We start from the raw sequence: 11,444 nt of genomic DNA on the forward strand, positions 1-11,444 counted from the left end.
CCCTGGTGGGGTTTTCTCCCTCATCATGATGAATGGTACAACTTTATATAATTCAAACTATTCTTATGAAAACAATATTAGAGTTTATGTTCACAATATATATGTTTGAATGTAGAACTATTTATTAATATGGCTAATTAGGATTTTTGTTCCCTAAATTTTAACATGTACTAAATTATACCTCTTAAATTTTTTTGCCCGTTAAAAATTCTTCTTGAACTATTGAGATTGTTAGATTTAAGGACTTTTGTCTAATTTTATTTAATTTTAGTATTTCAGTGATTATTTATGTACTAATTCATGCTCTCCAGACTTTGATATTTATCAAATCATGCCCTTCTAACTTTGACATGTACTAAATCATGCTCCATAAATTTTCATTCATCTTGGACTTTTTTTATTAAAATTGAACAAAAGTTCTTAAATTCAACAATCTCAATAGTTCAGGGGGCATTTTTAACGATCTTAAAAGTTCAGGGGGTATGATTTGGTACATGTCAAAGTTCGAGGGGAAAATATCCTAATTAGCCTATATATATTGATATTAGAATTAGTTTTTAATTTACTAATTTTTTTTATTTGAAGTGAGTTACTATTTGTTATATAGTTATTTTTTATTATAATTTCAAAAAAAAAAATGAAATAGTTGCGCGAAAAAAAAAAAGCTATATTTCCTAGTTAGATAAAATTTACAACTAAATTTTTTTTTTTAAAAAAAAAGAGGGTAACATTTGGATATTTTTTTTATGTAGGAAAAAGGGATCAAATGGTTCAGATTCTTTCTCCACTTATTCGGTCATTTTGACAATTTTGAGAATCACGTGTCAGCTATAGGGACTTTATATTTCAACCTGTCTTAATTGAGTCATCGGTAACTAACTCAAGAATTTCCATCACAAATGACGTGGTATTAAGTTAAATAACTATCTTCCAAAGCTACTTTTTCTAAATAACCTTTTTATAAAATTATCTTAATTTTTTTTATTAATCAATAAAGTAAATTACTAATATACCACCTAAACACAACCTAAACTCCTGTCCTAATCCCCACGTATTTTTCTTCTTCTCTTGTTTATGTTTTCATCTCTTCTTCATCTTTTTATCTCAACCAACTCCAATAATAAGCTCAACTATTATTTTGTTTTCTTTTCACCTCATTGTTTTTTTTAAGATTTTTTTTTCATAAATTCATCTCCATATCTTCTCCTTAAATCTGTCATTTACTCCCTTAAAATTCCTAAAAATAAAACCCTAATTTGTAATCAATCCAATCTCCATAGATTAAACTCAAGAAATTCTTTTAGTTTAATCACCATTCCAGTAAGTTTTATTATATATATTTTCCAATTTATATAAATATATCATATTATCATATTATATATGTATATATATACCCACATAACACAATACATATACATATTCTTTTATATATATATATATATAAACAATCATATACATATTCATGAGTATCATTTTCTACTTCAATTAGTGTAAAACAAATAGAATATAAATTGAGATTTTATTCATTCTTTTTTATGTTAAATTTAAAGTTAATTCTTTTTTGTGTTAAATTTAAAGTTAAGTTTTGGCTTTATTGGATTTTGGTTCTTTAATTCACGTATTTATTTTTTTCTTATTTTATGAAGAAATCTCATTTTATTTGTTTTGTTATCTAAATTTAAATAAATACACCACTATATTAATATTACATTATTTTATGAATTAACGGTTAAAATTAAAGATTATATTATATTTTTTTAGGCAAGAGTGATGTTTTCTCATTTTGCACCAATTGGCTCTTATGCATATTTACTTATAATTAGTATTTTCAGGCTGTACAATTGCTCAATCACCCAAGCTAACATACTATATTTTGGTAATTCAATGGCAGGAAGAAAAATACCAAGTATTATTAGATCCAAAACAACCAATCTAACGACAGTTGATTTTGAACGAACCAACTCCTCCCGCATGCACAATAACAACTCAATCAAATAATGAGGTTAATGGGTAGAACTTCAACAAATATGTTTGAGATTTCCAAAGTCTATTTGATATATTATATAACATGATTAGTATTAGTAGAGCTCGAACATAAATAGTCGAGATTATAATCTCAACTGCTTTTAGTAGAGCTCGACCAATGTAGTCTCAAAAGTCTTGAAATATTAGTGTATAGCTCGACTATACGGAGTAGAGCTCGCACATTCATGGGATGTAGTCTCCAAATACTTATAATGTTAGTATAAAGCTCAACTATCTTGAGTTGAGCTCAACCATTTGTGGGTAAAACTTGACTATTATGTTTGTACTCGATTGATATAATATTACTTCTTTTTATTTAAATTAGTAAATGGGAAATGTTGAAGAACAATCAGAAACAAATAGAGAAGAAAAATCATAATCAAGTGGACAAGAAGAAACAATATCAGATGGAGAAGAACAAATAGAATCGGATGGAGAAGAACAAGCAGAATTGGATGGAGAAGAACAAGCAGAATCTAATGGAGATGAACAAGTAGAATCCGATGGAGAAGAGCAAGAAGAATCTGATGGAGAAAAATAATTAGAGCCTTCATCAGTGTCACGAGACAGGTATTTTTTGAATTTGTTCATTTTATTTTATTATTATTTTTCTTATGTCATTCATATAGTAAAAAAGATTATGTTTATTTTATGGCAGGTCGAAAAAATTCTCGATTGGTGCCTATATTAAAGAAAATGAACATTTTGAGTGCAAAATAAGTATAAAAAGTCGAATGGACGAGATCACAAGGAACATTAATGATGTACTAAAGAATGATCCGACTCACTTAAAATTGTTCAAAGAATCTTTGTTTGGCCACTTTCTCGATATTTCTGACTACTATAGATATTTTAGCCAAGTGATGTGGCTATTACTCATTCAAGAAGTAGATTGTCACAGAGATTCAGAGATGTGGTTTGTTGTGAATGGGATACCAATCTGATTCTCATTGATGGAGTATGCATTAATATCCGGACTGAAATGCTCAAAGTACCCTAAAGGTTGGGAATCTCAAGCTGAGTCAAAATCATTCAAAGATAGACACTTTCGTGTAAGACCTTCATGCATCACCATTGACGCCTTAAAGACCAAATTAAAAAATTGTCTGACCAAAACCAAAAGAAAAAATCACGGAAGAATAATGAAGTTAACAATGAAATATTAAAGATGGCTTCAATCTTGTTCATCTTTGGAGTCTTAATGCAAGGAGACAAAAAACAAGCTAACATTGACCCAAAATTATTGGGATTGGTTGATGATTTGGAAATGTTCAACAAATCCCTTGGGGGACTCATTCTTATGAGTATACGTTAAAGCAACTTCGAAAGCCACTAAAAGAAAAAGCAATATCAATACATGAGAAAGCACAGACATGTCCACGTTTACCTATTCAGGCTTCCCTCTTCCATTAGCAGTAAGTAAATTTCCCTAAGTAAAGTACAAGAATATTAAAATACCTTATTAATAATTTTTCTTATTTGTGTGTGTAGATTTTAGTTTATGAATGTATCCCAGCAGTGGCAAACAAGTATGTAGAGCTTAGAAATCACATTAACAATTCAGTGCTGAGAATTTTTTGATGGAGGACAACTTGGAAGTGTAAAAAAAGTCCCTCTTACAGTGGTGTAGTAGAGGCTTTAGGTGAAATCAAAGGTTAGAATCTTATTTATTATTGATATTTAGTTTTCCTTTTATTTACTTTATATTTTTTTTTATATATATATTAATAATTTTGTGTTCAGGATAAAAAGTATCCTTTCACCTACTCAACGGGAGAAAAAAATACCACACATGCAAGGCTTCATTTGTATCTCCGAATCAGAGTCAAACAACTTGATTGATATATTGACAGTTGTGTTGGAGTTTGGAGGCACAATTAATTGGACCGATGATACTGATAGACATGACAGTTGTGGTAATGTCAATGTTAGAATGAAGAACAACACACGGTTATAAATGAAGCACAACCCTCTGGTCAAGCTATAGAAGTTGGTAACACAATTCATGTTCAACCTATGAGTGAAGCCACAAGAGATGATCTTCCAGTGGTCACCCTAGGTTATTCTCCCATCCATATGTCAATCCCATCCACAATGTATGGACCAGAAGCGAGACAAAGTGAAAAAGTGGATTGGTGCACTGTCAAGGCTTACATAAATCAACAATTTTCATTAATGGGATCAAAAATTTCATTGTTGCCTTCAAAGATAATTATGTCGCTGCAACAACAGAATATTCATGTTGAAGGGCAACAATCTCCCCATTCTGAAAGACAACATACTCGTGTTGAAGAGGAACATTCTCCCCATTTTGAAAGGCAACCACTCATGTTGAAGAGCAATATACTCCTTATTATGAAGAGCAACCTTTATAGGATGATGTTGAAGGTGAATCTCATCAAGTTGTGCGAGAAAATCCAAAGAGGGTATCAAAGCGTTCACACTACTTGGAGCCACCATATACAGACCATTTTCATTATACTAAAGCTCATCGAGGTGATCATATCCAATATGATCCTTTGAGAAATATTGATTCTAGAAAACAAAAGAAGTTTGATGAACATTTAAAAAGTGGAGAAAGTATTAATTGTGGTCTTGGTGAACGAACTATAATATATTTCCAGCAGATTATCAAGGAACATGAATGGCTATTTAGTGAGGTATATGACATATAATTTTATGATCTCTTATATATTTAACACTTACATTTGCTTATATGTGTACAATGTTATTACTTTTTATAGCATGTTGATGATGCTCTGTTTGGGATTAGAAAGCGATAACATTTGTATCAAGATGTGATCGCACAGGATGCAATCATTTTAGATGAAAAATTTCCTCAGTTGGTGACCATCAACTTCAAATCTAACCCTGACATGATTGATAATGAGTTAAGTCGATACATTTCAAGTGAATCACCTCCTTTATGGGGCAAGAATTGGAAAGGCGCAAAAGAATTGTATATGACTTTAAATATAAAGGACCATCACTGGGTTACAGTTAAAGCAGACATACAAACACTAGAGTTGATTGTATGTGATTACAGTATTGGAGCGACCACATCAAAAAAATTGGATGATTTGATGTTGCCACTTCAGACGATGATTCCAATTATGCTTCGTGAATCCTTACAATTTCAGAAGATAGCACAATGCCTTCACAATCTATGGACATATAAACGATTACTTGATGTTTCATAAAATTCAACGTAAATATATTTATAAGTCTATTCATACATACTTTCTTAGTCGATATTTATTGCAAACATATATGTATTATTGATTTCAAAAATTTCTTATAACAGGGGAGATTGTGCAGTGTATGCAATTAAGTTCATTGAGTTCGACATGGCTGGTCTTAGCTTTGAAAGCCTATCAGATGATAGAATGTCATTCTACAGAAAGAAGATGACAGTAGATATTTTTTTATCAACAATGGGACCCTTAGTAATTTGTGTTTAATTATTTACTAATTTTTGTTCATGTTTACAAATCTCGACCTATACAGTTGAGCTCTACTTTACAGATGAACGATAACTTGAATTTCGTTTAGTATTTACAAATCTTAACCACATACAGTTGGGCTAATGATTATTGAACAATTTACTAATCTTTTATTTAGTGTTTATAAATCTCGACCATTAAAAGTTGGACTTTACTAATGACAAGTGAACTCTTTAAAAATCTCGACCATATACAATTGAGCTCTACTCATACAGTTGAGCTATATAATTTATAATGGTCGAGCTCTACACATTATAGTCGAGCTATATGATTAAGTATGGTCGAGCTTTCATATTTAATTTAGACAAAACTATATATTTCGTAAATATTATAATTTCTATTGCTATATTCTCTACTAATAAAGAAAATTAATAATAATCTCGATGATTTAATCTATTTAAGAAAAAAATTGTATTTCTAAAATATTATTGTAACATTTCATATTTACTTTAGATAAAATTATATATTTTATAAATGTTATAATGTCTATTGCCACATTCTCTACTAATAAATAAAATTAATAATTATCTCGATAATTTAATCTATTTAAGAAAAAAAAATTGTGTTTCTAAAATACTATTGTGATATTTCATATTTACTTTAGACAAAACTATATATTTTATAAATGTTATAATGTCTATTGCCACATTCTCTACTAATAAATATAATTAATAATAATCTCGATGATTTAATCTATTTAAGAAAAAAATTGTGTTTCTAAAGTATTATTGTGATATTTCATAGTTACTTTAGACAAAACTTTATATTTCGTAAAAGTTATAATTTCTATTGTCACATTCTCTACTAATAAATAAAATTAATAATAATCTCGATGATTTAATCTATTTAACGAAAAAATTGTAAATGTTATTGTGACATTTCATATTTACTTTAGACAAAACTATATATTTTGTAAATGTTATAATTTCTATTGCTACATTCTTTACAATTCATAATAATTTTGATAATTTAATCTATTTATAAAATGGTATAATATATATTATCACTTCTAACCTTTACAAAATTTAATCAATATAAAAATTAATTTGATTAATAATTATGAATCCCAACTATGATGGTCGAGCTCTACTAATTACAGCTGAGTCATATAATTACATTTTTTACTAATCTCAACTACATATAGTCGAGCTCAACTGCTCTCAGTTGAGCTATTTTTTGAAATTTTGATTAATAATTATAAATCTCAACCATATATAGTCAAGTTCCACGTATTTCACTTGAGCCCTATACTTTTAATCTATAATAATATCAACCACTTATAGTCGAGCTCAACTAACGTCAATTGAGCCATTTCCTGAAAACTAATTTAATAATTATAAATTTTAACCATACATTGTCGAGCTCAACTATTGTCAGTAGAGCCCTATGTTCAAAGTCTGATAAATATATAAAAATCTCAACGACATATAATCAAGTTAACTCAAACCAATCGAGTTCTAACTAAAGCTTACACACAAAAACACTAAAATATTCAAATACACTGATATGAATTAATTAACCATAGTAATTTGAAATAAGCATATCCATAAAAATATTAGAATTTAGAAGTCGTGGCTCTTAGGGGGCATGTCTTCTTGGAGGGACCAGACTTTCCACATAACCCACACCTTTTAATCCATTTTTTTTCCATTTTCAATTGATGGGATTCTATTCGTTTTTCTTCTACCACGCTTGATTGGGACATTTGGAGGAAAAACCTTCGGAAGTAATTAAACTTCATCGATATCCCAATCTTCTCGTTGAGGCACTAGATAAATTGTATCAACATAAGCCAACGCCTAAGTTTCAAACTTATAATAATTGGAGCACAAAGTATATACTTCTATTCTAGCTTGTTCATATGCTGCTAATGCATGCACGCAAGGAAGTTTATCAAGGTCAAAAACACGACAAGAGCATTGTCTTTGACCCAAATCAACTATGGCATCGTTGTCTTACCAGTAACCTCATACTAAAATCGATTAAGCTGCTTGACATTCATTTCCAATGCTTTCTTGAATTTTATTCGAATGATATTCTCTGTCATTGGAGTTAAAGGTGTACATGATGTATTGATAGATGCCATAATATTGCGACGGTTGTTGAACTATTCAGAGACTTTTGCTTGCATAGCCTCCAATAATGCAATTATAGGATACTCTCTTGGTTCCTTGATTACAGCATTAATAGATTCAACACCGTTCGTAGTCATAATATTGTAGTAACAAACTGTAAAGTGAGATATTGCCCATTTCCTAAGTGGTACATTTGACTCTTTAAGATAATCACAGCTCTAGGATATCTATTCTTCAATTCATCATAAAGTTGGTTGAACTCGGAAACTTTATAGGCATTAGCAGTTTTTTCGAATAATTTTACGACACCTTTAACTCTAACATGTAATTTAATATGTTGAGATAAATGCCACCTATAGTGTGTTGGAAATTATTTTACCAGGATCTTAGATCTACTCACAAGTATGTTGATTAACACCCTAACTATGAACTTTCTAAAACGATGAAATAAACACATATAAAGTTTAGTAAACCTTACATTGGGTGCAGCGGAATATAATGACTCCTTCCATTCAGATATCTAGCCCTTGATTCCTTTCTGTAGCAGAGCATTATCAATATCTGAACCTGGATCTCTTTCTCTGAATCTTTAGTGCTGAAACTCCTTCTTGCTGAAAGTCTTTCTTCACGATCTTCCTCACTATGATTGAGGTATCACTTGCTGTGTGTGGGCACTATTCTCACACAAAGATTTTCGAAATTGAAGAGGGAAGGAGAAAGAGAAGGGTCGGCCAAAGATAGGGAGAGAGGAGGCTCAGTTTTTTCTGAATCAGAAGTGTAATTTTCCTGAAGCCTTCACTATCTATTTATAGCATTCCACTAGGGTTAGGTTTGAATTATTTTGCATTAAAATAATGAAAATATCAGTTTAAAAATTCAAACCAAGTGGCCGGCCATGTACAGTAATGGGCCTTACTTGGATTTTGCAGTTTTCTCAATTCTGCATCTGATTTTCTCAAAAACGCCAATTTTCTAATTCAACCATTTAAATGCCAATTCTAACTATTTAATAACTATAAATAATTATTAAATAATATTTTCATTTATCATATTTATTAATTGAACCATACAAAGTATCATAATTAACAAATATGCTCCTATAAACTCTTTCTTTACAATTTTGCCCTTACTTAGTGAAAAATTCACAAATAGACATAGTCTAATTTGAGAATTATAATTAATTAATCAAAACCAATTATATCAGTCTTACAAGCAATATTATCTCAACTAGTGCGGGGACCATGGGTCTATATAACCGAGCTTCCAATAAGTAGATCAAGAATTTATTACTAAAACTCACTAACTTATTAATTCTTCGTTGAATCCATGCATAGAACTTAGAATTGCACTCTCAGTATAATAGAATGATCTATATGTTCCACCATATAGACGCATCATCAGTTATCCATGTGATTAATGATCCTCTATATGAATGATCTACACTGTAAAGGGATTAGATTACCGTTACACCGTACAATGTATTTTATCCTTAAAACACTTGACCCCGTATAAATGATATTTCAGCTTATGTGAAATGAGTACACCACCATTTATGTTAGTTTGGTCAAGCTCGAAGGAGACCATCCTTTGCTTACTATTCGCCAGATAGAAGCTATAGATTCCATGTTTATGTTAGCGCTCCCACTCAATTGCACTACCGTGTTCCCAAAATGTATGTATCACCCTGACCTAAAAGTAGGCACCCAATGTAAGGTTTCCTAAACTTTATATGTGTTTATTTCATCGTTTTAGAAAGTTCATATTTAGGGTGTTAATCAACATACTTGTGAGTAGATCTAAGATCCTGGTAAAATAATTTCCAACAGTGGGATCATCATATGTCAAATAAGATGATAGAACACTTTTGGAATCAAGAATTAAATATCTCCTTTATTTGCTACTTGATTTTCATACTTAGTCATTTTCTTAGAAAAGTTGTATTTGTTTGAACAAACACTTTCTTATCTATTGACAATGGGATGGTCCACCCTTAATCACTTAGAACAGCTAACAAACCATTATTAACATTTCTAGCTTTTCTTAAGATTTTGATTAGATCATCCATGAATCTAGTAATGATTTACATTAAGTATACAACCATTACATCATTCTGAAATTGTATTACCATAGAAGGATTTAGGTAACGACTAGTAACTAATCATCAATATGCAAATCAAAATTTTTGGGGGGGTAAGTTTGGATATAATTCAAAAATCAAATTAATGATCTTTGAACTGCATATCTACTAACTATTTCTCCACCCCTATCAGTTCGCAAGATCTTTAACCACTTACCTTAATGGTTTTAACCATTGCGGAAATTAATGAAATTTTCAAACATTTCAAATTTCTTGCTAAAAGGTATATCTAGAGTTATCGTTTTAAGAATACAACGAAAAACTCATATCCACCCCTGAATGTACATCCATCTGCGAATGAGATGAACTACTTTCAGTGGATATAGGCATATTAACTCTTTGCAGAGATTGATCTTGTCAAATCCACTATGAATAAGATACAAATGCCATAGATTAATAAAAATGTGGTTGTTTCTTTTTTATGACTTAGGCATAGTTACATCAAAGAGTTCTTAGACTAGTGCAAGTGGATCCTGGTCACAGAGTGCCAAACTCATATTCCATACAGTTTGAATCCATTAATAGAAGATGGATATTAAACACTTGAAAGTGTAACTGTACTGCTTCCTGAAATAGAAATATAAGAAAATTTCTGTTTGGATTCTAAAAATTAAAGTCAAAAACTTAAATTCAACCAAATATAATGAGTAATTCTATCTTGGACCACCACTACTAATTTAAACTCTAAGTCAGATTTGCCCATACAAGTAGGAGATTTCTAAGATTGAGGTTTTATATCAATTGGGAATAGAATTTCAGGATTATAATCATATGCGTCATTTAATTTCTTAAGAGAAAATATAGAATGACATGAAATGATTTATAGACCATTCATCCAATGATATGTTATTGAGCTAATTCGAAATGAATAAGCTAAGAGAAATTAGGATAATTTCATTTATAAATAAGAATCCAACGATGCTTCGCTTAGCGAAAGTTAAAGTAATCTTATTTATATAATCTTCTTGTTTCATATCGTAAAAATACTAGTCTAAGGTGTCATCTATTGATGAACAGCTAGATGTCGCATATACAATATTTATCTTTCGAGATCTAATACTATTATGAATGTCTAATGGTGAAAATCCACTAGGGATTTATCTCATTAGATAAACAAACCAAGTTAGACCAACAATGAAGATTCGAAATTAAACTACAACTTAATAACAGAAAATAACATGGTTCAATATACATTCATACACAATTCAGAAATTATTAAACATATAGCAAGTAGGAATGACAAGTGAAAATACTAAAACTTACAATCCTAAATAATTTCTAAGGTTTTCAACAAACTGATATCAGTGTCCCGTTTAGGCGAGAGTCAAAGCTACCATTCATTGAATAGAGCTGTCAGCTCATCTAAAATGTTAAACATTCTAGCAACCTTTTATTCGATCAAGATTGGAATTCAGCGTTGTCCCATTTAGGCGAGAGTCAAGGCAATTCTATCTTATGAGCTTCCACCATTATTTTGCAATTTGCAAGTCAAATATGGTCGCCACCATTAGGGTGATCCATACCATATAAAACACTTACAAACTACTTATCTTTCGAGATTAAACGGTGCGAAATTGCTAATTAACGTTCCTCCATTAGGGAGGATTACTCAATAAAACAAACGCGATGTAAAATCAACAATGGAGATCGAATATCTTAATAATAAAGCTCATTATTTAAAGAGAGTTGTATTTTCTTTGATTC

General features: G+C 30.3%; 1 long non-coding RNA gene across 1 annotated transcript; it reads left to right on the forward strand.

Annotated features, from left to right (window-relative positions):
• Positions 1 to 664: 664 nt before the first annotated feature.
• On the forward strand, positions 665 to 2,904 carry LOC133035684 (uncharacterized). The gene is made up of 2 exons (XR_009686824.1): positions 665 to 1,320; positions 1,892 to 2,904. It is a non-coding gene; the product is annotated as an uncharacterized LOC133035684 (long non-coding RNA).
• The last annotated feature ends 8,540 nt before the right edge of the window (positions 2,905 to 11,444 follow it).

Source organism: Cannabis sativa, chromosome 3 (assembly GCF_029168945.1).
Source record: "Cannabis sativa cultivar Pink pepper isolate KNU-18-1 chromosome 3, ASM2916894v1, whole genome shotgun sequence".
In the NCBI taxonomy this organism is placed as follows: domain Eukaryota; kingdom Viridiplantae; phylum Streptophyta; class Magnoliopsida; order Rosales; family Cannabaceae; genus Cannabis; species Cannabis sativa.